Consider the following 14580-nt stretch of genomic DNA (forward strand, 5'->3'; position numbering starts at 1 on the left):
TTTTTGACACAGTTGGACTAGTGAAGTAATATGACATATTTACGTTTAACTATAAGTTGGTACAAATAAAGAAACTGATACAGAACTATTTATGTTACTTTATATGAATGGGACATGTCACATCAACTGTTCGTTGGTCCAAGATTGAGACCACTTGACAGGTCAAACGCCCATATTGTATTAATGGACATAAAATTCGATTATAATTTTTTCAATTTTAACGAATTTGTTTAAAATTCATTGACAAATTATCAACTTTTTGACATAGAAGAACAATTTAAGCGACATGTCATTTTATCACAAGCCACAGAACCCGCAACCTGTCTGCGTCAGATGTTTTTCATATATGCAACTCGTTTGTCTCAGAGTAAACATTGAACTGAAGGACCATGTATTTTGATATATTCAGCATGGTAGGTAATTTCTACATTTCGTGCTAAATTTGGCCTCCTCGGGTATGAAGACACATCTACCCTGTAACCCTCGCAAATATTAACCGATCTAAATTCAGCTAAAGAAGGATGCAAACATTTCACAACACAATATTTTATGTCACTGATACCTTAGGAGATATGTATTTGAGAAAAATAGTTTTTTAATTCTTAGAGTTTTCAATAAAACATTAAAATTTCTGATAATTACAAGACTTTGTTAACAATTTCTTTATCGTTAAGATTAATTTAAGAGTTAATTTTTATTTACATACACTGGACTTCAGGATATACTTTTCTAACGTTTCATAAAAATTAACCGAATAATTTACAATATTTCGTCATGTTTCCATAACATATCCCAAATATTGCAAATTTAAGTAAAATCTTCTGTGCAGATTTTTTATTTAAAATGTATTACAGTAAAAAAAATTATGGCTAATTTGTCAAAATAGTTCAAAATATATTTTTTTTAGAAGTACCCAGAATTCAAATCCAAGGTACGACTAAATTGTTATTGAAAACATGGTTTAATAGTTTTTATTCAAATATTATAACATAACATGTAACATAACTGTACATGTCAGCGTATTCATGCAGCTTGGCAATGAATTTTACAATATTGTTGAAATTTGAGCAGTTTGGAAGACGGCCGCACAATGGTATAAAAAAATATAGGGAAATAAATCTGTAAATGCACAAAGAGTAAGTCTTATCGATTTCAAGCTTTGAGTTTGGAGCTAATGGACCCACCAGGGGATCCCAAAGTAGGTCACCTCGGGTATGTTAACTTTTTAAAACGATTAATTTTTCTTCTTTTGGATTCCGATTTCAAACAAATTATATATAATGAATCTCCTCGCCAAGCTCAATAAAAAATCAATTATCTCTTTTAGCTTAGGAGATATTCGTATTTGAAAATTAAAATTAGTTACCTTGTTATTTAGTGTTTGCTTGGTTGGGTTGTGCTAACAAAGTAATATTTATACCATGACACAACAATATAAGGTACACTCATTAGAAAATAAATTCTCAATTATACAATTGTAACGTCAAAGAAAAGAAAATATGAAGAAAATCAAAATCAAAGTTTGACATTATAGGGGTAAATATTGAAAACTCCCCCTTCTCTACCTTCTAAAATTATTGTATCATGCTTTATACTATACTCTTTGATAAATAACGTAAGTAATAAAATGGTTAGATTACTTACTACTGTGACTGAAATATGTTTTATATAATGTGTTTCTCTACATAATATTATGTTATTTTGTAAGGATGCCGCGTGTATTCAATGAACATTAAATTGAAGACCTTCGGATGGGAATATGTCTGCAGTCTTGAACACGACGAAGAAGAGAATTATTAGGAGTATGTCGATCTGATGAAGATGCTCGGTGATATACCTTCGGGGCTCCAGTTAAAATATGATAAAATTTGGCTAATACTTCTGTTAGTGACTTATCTACCGAAACTGCTGTGGTGGAATCAAAACGGTGAAAAAATTTTAGATTGGAAGAGCCGGTTGATTATACAGAAAGTGGGTGTATACAAAATTATATAAAATAATTGGAATATAGTAGGTGAGACACCTACACAGCAATTTCGTTTGTTTTGTTCAGAAAATTTAGTCAAAATTTATACGCTACGAAAATTTTTATTATAATTATTTTATAATATTAATAAACTAACCACCTCCATAAAAACCTTTTGCTGTATTTTTATTTTTTTATACCCTTCACCATGAATGGCAAGTTTGTAATTTCCACATTTTTCATTTGCGACCCCATAAAGTATATATATTCTGGATCGTTATAGATAGCGGAATCGATATAGCCATGTCCGTCTGTGTGTTGAAATCAACTTTCCGAAGCCCCCAAATAACTTACATACACGATTCGTACATCAATATCTCCGAAATTCTTCCGGCTCGGTCGCTAATAAAAATCGAGAAAATCGGTCAACAAATGGCTGAGATATATTTTTCACCTATATCTGGATTACTAAGTCATTAATATATACTATATGGATATCTAATGATAAATATTTCAAAGGCCTTTGCAACGACGTATATAAGACCATAGTAAGTTGGACATACAATGGGTCAAAATCGGAAAAAAATATTTTTTCACCAGAATTTTTTTTTCATCAAAAATTTTTTTTTTGTCATAAATTCTTTTTCCAAAAAAATTAATTAAAGAAATTTAAAAAAAAAAATTTGGACAAAAACTTTTTAAAAAAAAATTTTGAAAAAAAAATTTTAAAACATTAAAAAAATTTTGATTTTGTTTAAATAAAAATATTTAAAAAAAATATTTTTAAGTATAATTTGGTGAAGGGTATATAAGATTCGGCACAGCCGAATATAGCTCTCTTACTTGTTAAATTTCGAAAGGGTAATGTCCGAGGCCTTCAGTTTTCATCGGTTTCAACGTGCGAGTGATGATTTGTGCGGCCACCCATAATAATCGATGTAGAACGCTTAATCTGGGATACTCTTAACTTCAGAACAGAGTATCCAAAATTGGCTTGATTCGTTCTTGGCCTCAAAAGATTAGCTATTCTTTAGGCTCGCAATCCATATGTTGCGAGAAAAGGTCGTAGCTAACAATGACCAATAAATATGAATAAATTTACATTGTTCAAATGTTTAACAAATTTGCATTTTTAAGTTATACACCCAATTAAATTTATCAGTCATGTTCAAAACTCTCAGTCCGTTTGAGATTTTTAATTTCTAATTTATATTAATTGTTTAATTTGCCCTAATAATCAATCTAATTTATTTAGCACTAAGTAATCAATATAAAAAAAGAAAACAAAATAAAAAGAAAATAATAATAATGAAATCCTTAGGTAACACAACGAAATAATTTCACAATTTGGAGGAGCACATTATTAACACTGTTGTAAATTTGCAAATGTCCCTTCCTCTCTAACTCTCTCTCTAAATAAATCTCTCACTCTCATTATTTATTTCCAAATTCTAGATAATTTTTATTAAAAACCAAAATTTTGCTATTGAATGAAATATAAAAAGAAATACATTAAAGTTTTTATATTATTTATTTCAATGTCTCGTAATTTACATGAATGTATAAAATGTGCTTTTTAAATTGATGAAAAATATTTCATTTTTAATTGATTTATTACAACTTAAATAAATCTGTATGTTTATGTCACTATAAATTATTTAAATGTCATTTTGAGAAATTATTAACAGAAAAGCTGACTTTTGTAATGGTAAATATAATAAATTTTAGAAATTAAATATAAAAAAACGAAGCACACCGATAATTATAAATTAAATAAACAAATAAACAAAAATTATATAGTAAATAAATATATTCACGTACCTTTATTAATATAAAAACTTAAAATTTTCAAAAAAGAAAAAAAATATAAAATAAAATACATTAAAGTTAAAATGAAACAAATTAAATATAAAAAAACCAATACAAATTAGAAATATTTAAACAAAACACACGAAAACATTTGAATTTATGGCTGTTTAAACACTTTAGAAATTAAAGAAAAATTATATAAAATTATAAGAACAAAAAGTAAACAACAACAAAATAATATTATTATTAATAATATAAATAACTAAACATTTTTTAAAAAAGAAAATTATAAACATAGTTTAAACATTTAAAGTCTTTTTAATTTTTTTTTACATTTCCAGTTTATAGTATTTATACATGTATGTATTTAACTTAATACTAATAAAAACTAATATATTTAAAATATTTAAATAAAAAAAAACAAACAAAAAAAAATATTCTACACAAAATATTTAATAAATAATTTAATAAGTATTTAACAGAAATTCTAAAACAAAAATACAAATACAAATACATACAACAAAATAATAATAATTTAAAAAAGGCCGTCGTAGTAACAAAAAACAAAAATAATTTGTATTATAAAATAAAATAAAGTACATACAAACATATGCATAAATCCATTACTTCTAAAAAAAACCACAACAATAATACATATTTAATTATCATAAAATCAACTTAATCAACTCTTTCATTTAACATTTAACCCAGTAACGATTTTACTATATTAGTAGAAATGAATTTGAATTTACTAAATGTATGTATTTATGTCCGTGTATATACAGATGTGGTCATAAAAATAGCACAGCAATATTTACACTAATATTTTTTGTTAATAATTCACTTTAGTATGGTTCTGCTTAAAGCCAAAAAGATCTGGCTACACGACTGTCGACGAAGACATTATTCGTGAAATTTTGGTTATCATTAGACATTTCTGAAGATTCGATATTCGAAATAAGGCTCCAGTATTTAAACCATTGGTAGGAGTTCATTTTGTTGAGATTACGAACATTTCCGTAAATTTACACGTACACAACCCGAAAGTAAACAAAACAATCAGCAAGAGCGTGAAAAATACAAATAACTCATTTAGTTACAAACAATAGAGCGTAAAAATACAAATATTTCATTCTGTTGCTTGATGTTGTTGTGGATTTTTTATATTTAACCCATACATGCACACAAACTACAATTTCTCTTTTTGCGCTTCCCTGATTTAAACGAATATTATCCGAACTGCTAGTAAACTGAGTTTCAATCCTAGCAAAACTGAACTTGTATTGTTAACAATGAAATACATGATACCTAGCTTCTCGCTGCTCCGGTAATCAGAAGTATATTGAATCATCCAGATAACATTGATTATTGCACTCCCAGACTCGAGAAACTTTGGTTTTTCAATTCCGAACAACATGGAATTAGTGGAGGGTCCTGCTTTTGATGCGACAAGTCTTTAGGATGGCCCTAAAAAGGCGATCGAGTTGGCGGTTGTGTCTAAATTAGGGTGATCGGTCCGGTTTTTAATAACCGGTTATAACCGCTTTTTTTTGCTAAGGTCGGTTTCGGTTTTTTTGAAAAGCTCACATTTCGAATATCGAAGAAACCGGGGTTTTCTCCTCGAATAGCCGGTTTTATCTAAAAGTGTGTTTTTCTGAGTTTTAGTGTAAAACTTTAAAAAATATTCAAAATCCAAAAAAAATATAAAACAAATATTTCAACTATTTTAGAAGAAAATATATATTTAGAAAATGTCACAAGTGATCTGGAAAGCCTGAAAACTTACTCAATGCTTTGTTTTCTATAGGTCCTACAAATACACCAAGTAAAAGATAATTTTCAATGTCTAGTTTTATAAAAAAAAATCGATATACTCCAAAGTATTTAAACTGTGTTTTACTTATTCTTAAGAGATTAGTTTACCTTCACAAAGTCTTCAAATTTACTGACGTTAACGATCTTCGGGTCAAATTAGAATTATATTTTTTAAAAAAACCTAATGTAGTTGTTGACATTTGAAATTCATAAATTCACTCATGACATTTGAAAGTCATAAAATATCAAAAATATCAACCACTCATTTTTAGAAAAATTCAATTTTAATTTCTAAATGGGTAACATTTTACCCGAAGACCTTATGAAGGATAAGAAAAACAGTAGTTCAGCATGTATGAAAAGAGATATATATTAGAGCTACCAAAAATATATTGTAGTGCTACCAAAGCTCTGAAAACATGTAACTTAATTGTACGTAACTTAACATTAAGTCCAAACAAGTTTATAGATATCTTTTTTGCCAATGTGTTTTTCTAATAACCTAACATAGTGGTTGACATTTGAAATGAAATAAAATTCAATGTGTTTTTCTAATAACCTAACATAGTGGTTGACATTTGAAATGAAATAAAATTCATAAAATATCAAAAATATAAACCGCTAACTTTTAGAAAAAATTAAATATTAATTTCAAAATGGGTCAAATTTGAACCGAAGAACTTGTGAAGGATAAAAGAAGTATCAAAATAGTTTTAATCACTATTATTTTAATAAATAAAACTTTTATTCTTTTTATTTCTAGGTGTTTAAATATTTTTCCAAAAAATCGGTTAACCGGTTATTATAAAAAAAACCCGAAACCGGTTTATATTATATTGCAATTTTTCGAAGAAACCTAAAACCGGTTTCTAAAAAATGTCGAAGAATCGATCACCCTAGTCTAAATCCAAGAATTTTGGATAATGTTATAGTTTAGGATTCAGACTGAAAAAATATAGCTTTGAATTAAATCAATTTGAGTTTAATTTACTAAAATCTTAATTCAGAATAAAAAATTTCAGCAATTCATTGCATTAATCCATTCCCAAAAACCAATTCTTTAGCTACATTCATAGGCTTTCATTTTAATAGAATTCATTCACTGCTGGATCAATTCACAATGGAATTAATTCATAACAGAATTCATTCAACCTTTGAATGATAAAATTTTTGTTAATTAAAATCTAATCCACATTGAATGAAAATATGTCTGCTTCATTCAATTTGTTTATGTTTTTAATCATTTACCCCCTGTCTAACTTGACAAATATTTAATGACTCACAGTGGTATAGAAAACAAAATAGAAGGAAATAAATCTGTAACTCGTCCGATTTCAGTCAAATTTGACATGCGCAAGTGTTGTCGAATCCAGGAGACCTCAAAATAGGACACCTTGGGTATGTTATATTTTTAAAACGATCATATGTATTTCTTCGTTCCGATTTCCAAAAAATCACACATAATGAATCTCCTTGTCGAGCACTATAGAAAACCTCGTCGTAGCTATCAATTATATTTTATAGCTTAGGAGATATTTGCGTTTTAAAATTAAATTTTAAAAATGTTTAACCACCCTACTCCATTTTTTTGATAATACCGGGTCCAAATATTTTCCGATTTTTTCCATTTTTCTTTTATTGGACTAACAACAAACGTAAATGTTTAACAGAAAATGAATTGTTTAAAAATCATAACCGACTTCAAAGTTATATGCATTTTAATTTAAAAAAAGCCGATTTTTCCCTAGTTTTTTGGAAAAAAGTATTTTTCAAGGCAACACATAATCTTCGACACTGAATAAATAAAAAATAATATCATTCGAACGGATTTATCACAAAAATCAATAAATTCTATTATTTTATTAAATCTGGAAAATATGCGTAGTTTGTTTCGAAAGAGAACATTTTCAAATCAGATTGTATACAAACAAATTTAAATTACTATTACACAGGTCAACAGCAAAAAAGGCTTGAATAACCACTATGGCTACCTAAGTACAAAAGCGGTTAAATTTTTCAATTCTATGGAAAGATTTTTAAAAAAAAAAATTTAAGTAAAATTATAAATTCATGAAATTATAATTCATGACAACTCAAAAAGGGTTAGTCCGATATTATAAAAATAAACTTAGCAAAATTGTTGCGTTTTAATCGGCTCAGAAGTTTCGGAGTTATAATAATAACAAATTGAAGCAAAAAATAATTTTTTACATGAAAGTAGCAAATTTTTTTTGTTTTAAAAAAAATCATGAAAAATTTTAAACGGAAAATTTGTACATAGCACGGGGAAAATGTTTTCAAAGCTCAATCAATCAAAAGAAGAAAATTAACAACTCAATTTTATGTATGTATATCAAACAAAAAACTAAAATTCTGTGAAAATTAGCGAATTCACTTAATTGTGAATAAATTCGAAAAAAACGATATTTATGATCGATATCTTATTTTATTCATATTGCTATGGACTTTGCGATAAAGTAATAAATCGGAATATTTTTTGACGTTTTCGATTTTTCGTGATTTTTTTAAAACAAAAAAATTTTCTATTTTCACGTAAAAAATAAATGTTTTGTTTAATTAATTAAAAAAAAACAAACGATATTTATTATCGATATCTTATTTCATTCCTATTGCTATGGACTTTGCGATAAAGTATTAAATCGGAATATTATTTGACGTTTTCGATTTTTCTTGATTTTTTTAAATCAAAAAATTTGCTATTATCACATAAAAAATAAATTTTTTGCTTAAATTTTTTATTATAACTCCGAAGCCGATTGAAACGCTATATATAAACGGATTAAAAATTATGTAAATCACAACTTTTCTAAGTTTATTTTAATAATATCGGACGAACCCTTTTGAGTATGTGAAGAAACGTCTAAAAAAATAATAAAATTTTTTTAAAAAAAACTCTCCCTAGAATTAAAAATTTAGACCATATTTGTACTACTGGAAGCATAATACATCAAAATGGTTTTAAATTTTTTTCGATTTTGTTGCCTTGTGTCACTACAAATATTATATCCTTAGAAGTTGTAATGTTAGGCGACTTAATAATTCCTTTAAAAACTTAAAATATCAATTTGATTCGTTCGAATATCCACAAATTTGGCCATCATAACGAATCTAAATATTGTAGCTTTAAGAAGAAAACGTATAAAGAAATTTTCGACAAAAGTTTTCCCAAAAGGAAGGAATATTCTGATGGTTTAGCTTAATACTAATTAAAATTTTAACAATTTAAAAAACAGCATGAATTATTTCTAAGACTACATCTGTATTTTACGTTCAATTAGCATATTAAAATAAACTTAATAAAAATAACAAAAAAATAATTAAAATAGTAATAAATAATATTACAAAAGCATTACAAATAGGAGGAGAGTCTTAAATATATATAAAAAAATAACTTTTTGTGAAATTCAGTGTCTTTTTAAACACATAATTATAATAAACAAGAAAACATATAAATATAGAAACAAATACAAATACAAATGAGAGAAAATAATTAATTAACAATAAAAACAACAATTTGTTAAAATAAACAAATACAATGTGCATTACATTAGTTTATTTGTATGTGTAACAAAAAATTACCAAAAAAAAATATATAAATTAGAATTTTTATGTATGTAATAATACAATATATACTATACATTATACCTAAACATAACTATATTATTATTATTATTATTATTATTAATAATTAACTATTGCTCTGTATGTAAATGTATAAAAAAATAAACAATATTTATAGATTACAACAACAAAATATGTACAATATTATTATTATTATAATTAATATGAATTAATTGAATTAATACACATGAAAGAGAAAAGTAAATAAGTATTTAATAATTATACATATATATTTATTCATTTATTTATCTATGTATGTTTTACTTTAGATAGTACAGATCAAATCTATCTACTAGATATTTATTACCAAAAGTACTCACTCATCTATGTGTAATAGAATGTAGTAGATACTTGTAATTGTACTTATGTGTAAAAAATAAACAAATAAATACAACTTATACTTGGTTTATATACAGACGATGACAAATATATTTAAATATGTATTAAACTCTTTGTATTTGGATGAGTATATGTATGTATATGCCTCCCTCTTATTGCAAGCACTAAAACCACACACTAATCCTTATATACTACATACATAGATACATCCATAGATTCATACATACATATATCTATAGATACAACCAAATACTCATTGATTGCATGCAACCGTTGCATGTGCAAATAAACTAAAAATTCAAAATTTAATTATCCTTGTGTATGTATGTATACTTATGTAATTTAAGAATTTAAGCAACAACAATAACAAGATATACATACTTATGTACATAATTGTCAACAAATATATAATTTAATGTGTGACAATTAAATTTGCAATTAATTTCATAATAAATAATAGTATGACGAAAACCAAAACAAACAATGTAAAAAGAAAAACAACAAATAAATATTAAACAAAAATATATATTACAATAAAAAAAATACAAAACAAACACAAAACAAAGAAAATCAAAGGCAAATAATAAACAAAAGTAAATATTGAGAAAAAAAATACATACTTACATATATGAATGTTGTGTTTTATTTAATCATGAGGACACTTTTTCAATTGAGGACACTTTTTCAATCGAATTTAACTAACCCAATGCACAGTGGAACATTTTGGTCATTTTCGGATCAAAAATCTGTAACATTGGAATGGATGAGGACTTTTTTTGTTAAATAGGTGGGACTTTAATCTTTAATATGTATTTTTAATCATAAAAATCGAATTATTAAAAAAAAGTTATGAACGGTGAAAAATACATTTTTGATTTTTTGTATAAAAATAATAGTACTATAGTACCTCTAACTCACATATTTTTAGACCGATTTCAAAATTTTAAACAATTATGGAGAGGCATCGAATTAGTCTTTCATAAATATTTTACAAAAAGTTTCGCATTTTTTATTTTTTTTTTGTAATTTTTCAAATTCAACAATAGTTATTTTAATTTCTATTTTTTGCACTGCGTTTTAAAGATAATTTTATATAGACAAAAATGAGATATTACTTGTTAAAATTGGTTTATATTTGCAAAAGTTATTAAACTTTTTTGAAAAAATTTACCTTGTAAATTAAAAAAAATATTAAAACACTGTTTTATTAAGAACTAAATTTTCTATACATGTATAATATACATTTAGGGTGGCCCCAAAATTAAAGTTGCGGATGTTCCCACCTAAAATGAAAATTTGATTCATTCTAAGACTACGTTTTGATTTTTTTTCGTCCTGGGGTCAATATTTGGCGAGCTGGATCGAAGGATAAAAAGGTCCTTTTTTGAGGTTTTTTACATTTTTTCCATATTTCTTCCAAAGGAAGTATATGTAAATTTGGTATCATATGAAAGGTCTTTGAGAGACGCATTCAATTGGTTAAAAGAAATTTAAAAAAAAAAATTTTTAATTAAAAAATTTTAAAAATTTTCGACAAAATTTTAGTTTTTTTTAATTTTTTCATAGAATTTATTCAAATACATAGATGAAATTTCTTGATCATAAACATCATGTAATTTCACCGAAATGGTTTTTCTCGTTTTTTAAAATTCAGTCCAGTTCAATGTTTATTCAAATTTGTTTAAACCCAATTTCATCCCTATCTGACAATCTCTGTATACTCAATTCATAGTATATGTAATGGGCATCAAAATAACTCAAATTTTATAAGCTTTCCATCGATGTATAATTTCGTATACTTTTTTTTTGTTACACTACGAATATTTAAATTTAAGCTAAAACATTTACTATACATCGCGCTATAATGATTATTTTAATGTTATTCCTTTGGAATGTTGTTGTTAATTTTAAGTAACATGTGAAAAACTGCTTATTACATATATTTTTACATTGTTTAGTATATTGTTTGCTAAATGAGAAATATTAATAACAGTTAAAACTTAAAAATATAAATTCATAGAAAATATTCTATTAGCAATATAAGAAGGTCGATTTTTTTCGATTACTGATAGCATGGATTGACTGACAAATGTACAAATCGTTCTGTATTTTGTGAATGACATAGAAAATCTGAAATTAGTAATATATTATTAAAATATCACGATTTTATACATAATAGCTTAACCAAAGATAAAATAATTTTCTAGTAAAAAGTTAAATTTTATTATTTTATTTTTATGAGAATTTATAATGTTTTACCTGGAATATCTATAATGTTGCTTGAGTCGTTGTATTTCATTAATTGTTCTGTTGAGTAAAATTGAATGCAAGGGGTCTCTGAGAAGGCTACTTCTTTCCAATCTATTAAATCCGTATACGATTGACAATTAAAATTGAGTGTTGGAATTGTGAATTGACGAAGTATATAATAAATAATAAGTTTATAATAAATATGTAGTATGAAAACTATTTTTGTTATAAAAATGATTTGTTATTACATTTATTATCTCCCAACCTACACAATCATGTCTGATATGCCCTTTGAATTTTTCTTTAATAAAATTAAAATAAATAAAATTGGTATTGTTGACAACAGTGTTCTAAAATGTGCTATGTTGCAATGTATTATTTCCAATCAAAATGTAAAATTTTATTTTGTTGGTTGTTATGACCTTTTGATTTTAAGGTGACCATATACAAGATTTTTTGTAAAAATTAAAAAAAAAAAAAAAATAGAAAAAATTTTCTCTTAAAATTTTACTAGTTGTCAATGATTTTATACAAATTCTTCATTACTTTAAAAATAAATGACAAAAAACAACAACATTCAAAAGCAAATTATTATTATTATTATTATTATTATTATTATGGAATAATGTTTTAGCTTAAATTTAAATATTCGTAGTGTAACAAAAGAAAAGTATACGAATTTATACATCGATGGAAAGCTTATAAAATTTGAGTTATTTTGCTGCCCATTACATATACTATGAATTGAGTACAGAGATTGTCAGATTGGGATGAAATTAGGTTTAAACAAATTTGAATAAACATTGAACTGGATTGAATTTTAAAAAACGAGAAAAACCATTTCGGTGAAATTACATGATGTTTATGATCAAGAAATTTCATCTATGTATTTGAATAAATTCTATGAAAAAATTAAAAAAAACTAAAATTTGGTCGAAAATTTTTAAAATTTTTTAATTAACAATTTTTTTTTTTAAATTTCTTTTAACCAATTGAATGCGTCTCTCAAAGACCTTTCATATGATACCAAATTTACATATACTTCCTTTGGAAGAAATATGGAAAAAATGTAAAAAACCTCAAAAAAGGACCTTTTTATCCTTTGATCCAGCTCGCCAAATATTGACCCCAGGACGAAAAAAATTTAAAACGTAGTCTTAGAATGAATCAAATTTTCATTTTAGGCGGGAACATCGATACCTTATTTTTTCTCCATACAAACGGGGCCACCCTAATGTATATAAATCAAAAAAAGTTGATAATTATTTTTTAAATTTCTGAGTTGCTCAACATTTGTTCATGCCATTTGTTTATAGGCACAAAAAGGCAGCTAATTTTGATATATCTTTATAGATCGGCGGCAAGCGGTTAAAATACTAGTCAAGGTTGCGTAGGTAAGCCAAAAAACATTATAAGTATATTTTAAATGAATAAATTTCAAATCAGCTAACAATGTATACAAAACTCATTACAAAGATATAATCTGGACAAGATACCCTTTCCAGTAAGGTATAACAATTCTAAAAAAATAATTATAAATATTAAAAACTAGTTGATCGTCCCGGCTTCGCCCGGTAGCATTTACTAATGTTAGTTCTTCAAGTTTCTCCAACCCAAGTACACCAGCCTGTTCTTATTTACATATTTGCAAATAAAATATCTAAATTTGTACTGCATACTTTTGGGAGTTTCTTTTATTACAGTTGACAAGACTCACAAAAAAAGAATTTCCGAGTTTTACCCGGAATTTTTAAATTTTTTTCTTTACAAACCATATCTTGAAAATTTCGAATCGAATAACAAAAAATCAGCCAAATCTCTCCAGCTGTTCTCACGTGATGACATTACATACATGGACTATTTCATTACACCACCATAGTGGGGAGGTTATTATGCGTTTGTGCAGATGTTTGTTTAAAAAACCCACCTTAAAGTACACCGATCGACTTAGAATCACTTTCTGAGTCGATTAAACGATGTCCGTCCGTCCGTCCGTCCGTCTGGTTGGCTGGCTGGCTCTCCATGTAAACCTTGTGCGCAGAGTACAGGTCGCAATTTTGAAGATATTTCGATCAAATTTGGTACATATTACTTGGCCCAAGGACCAAGCCTATAGAAACTGGCTGAAATAGGTCCATTATTTCACCTAGCCCCCATACAAATGTCCCCTCGAAATTGGACTTTATCGGTCATAAATGTTTAATTTATCTATGTATCTACACTAATTTCGCTCCAAATAAGTTCTATATATACAAAATTCATGTCACTAAATTTTGTTACGATCGGTCCATAATTAGTCATAGCTCCCATATAGACCCGCTTCCGAAAATCACTTTAACGTGCATAAATCGCTTAAAAATTTTGGTATACACACAAAATTCAACATAGTTAACTTTAATATAGACATAAATCACACGACCTAATTTTATGATGATCGGTCCATAATTGGTCATAGCTCCCATATAAGGCCCACTTCCGAAAATCACTCAAATATAAAAATTATTGATATTTTAAAAGAAAAATATTTTTACTCATTTACTTGGTGTAGGGTATTATATGGTCGGGCTTGACCGACCATACTTTCTTACTTGTTATATATATAGATATGTCCTTGACTATGTTGTAATTTTAACTCCCCAAATATTTAAAGTAGTGTGTTCTGTCGCCATTTTCGAATACTACTGTTGACATAATAACTATAATTTGTGCAAATATCTATTGCTTGACATCTTAACTTTACGATAGTACTTGTTTTATGG

Source organism: Calliphora vicina, chromosome 3, assembly GCF_958450345.1.
Source record: "Calliphora vicina chromosome 3, idCalVici1.1, whole genome shotgun sequence".
NCBI lineage: Eukaryota > Metazoa > Arthropoda > Insecta > Diptera > Calliphoridae > Calliphora > Calliphora vicina.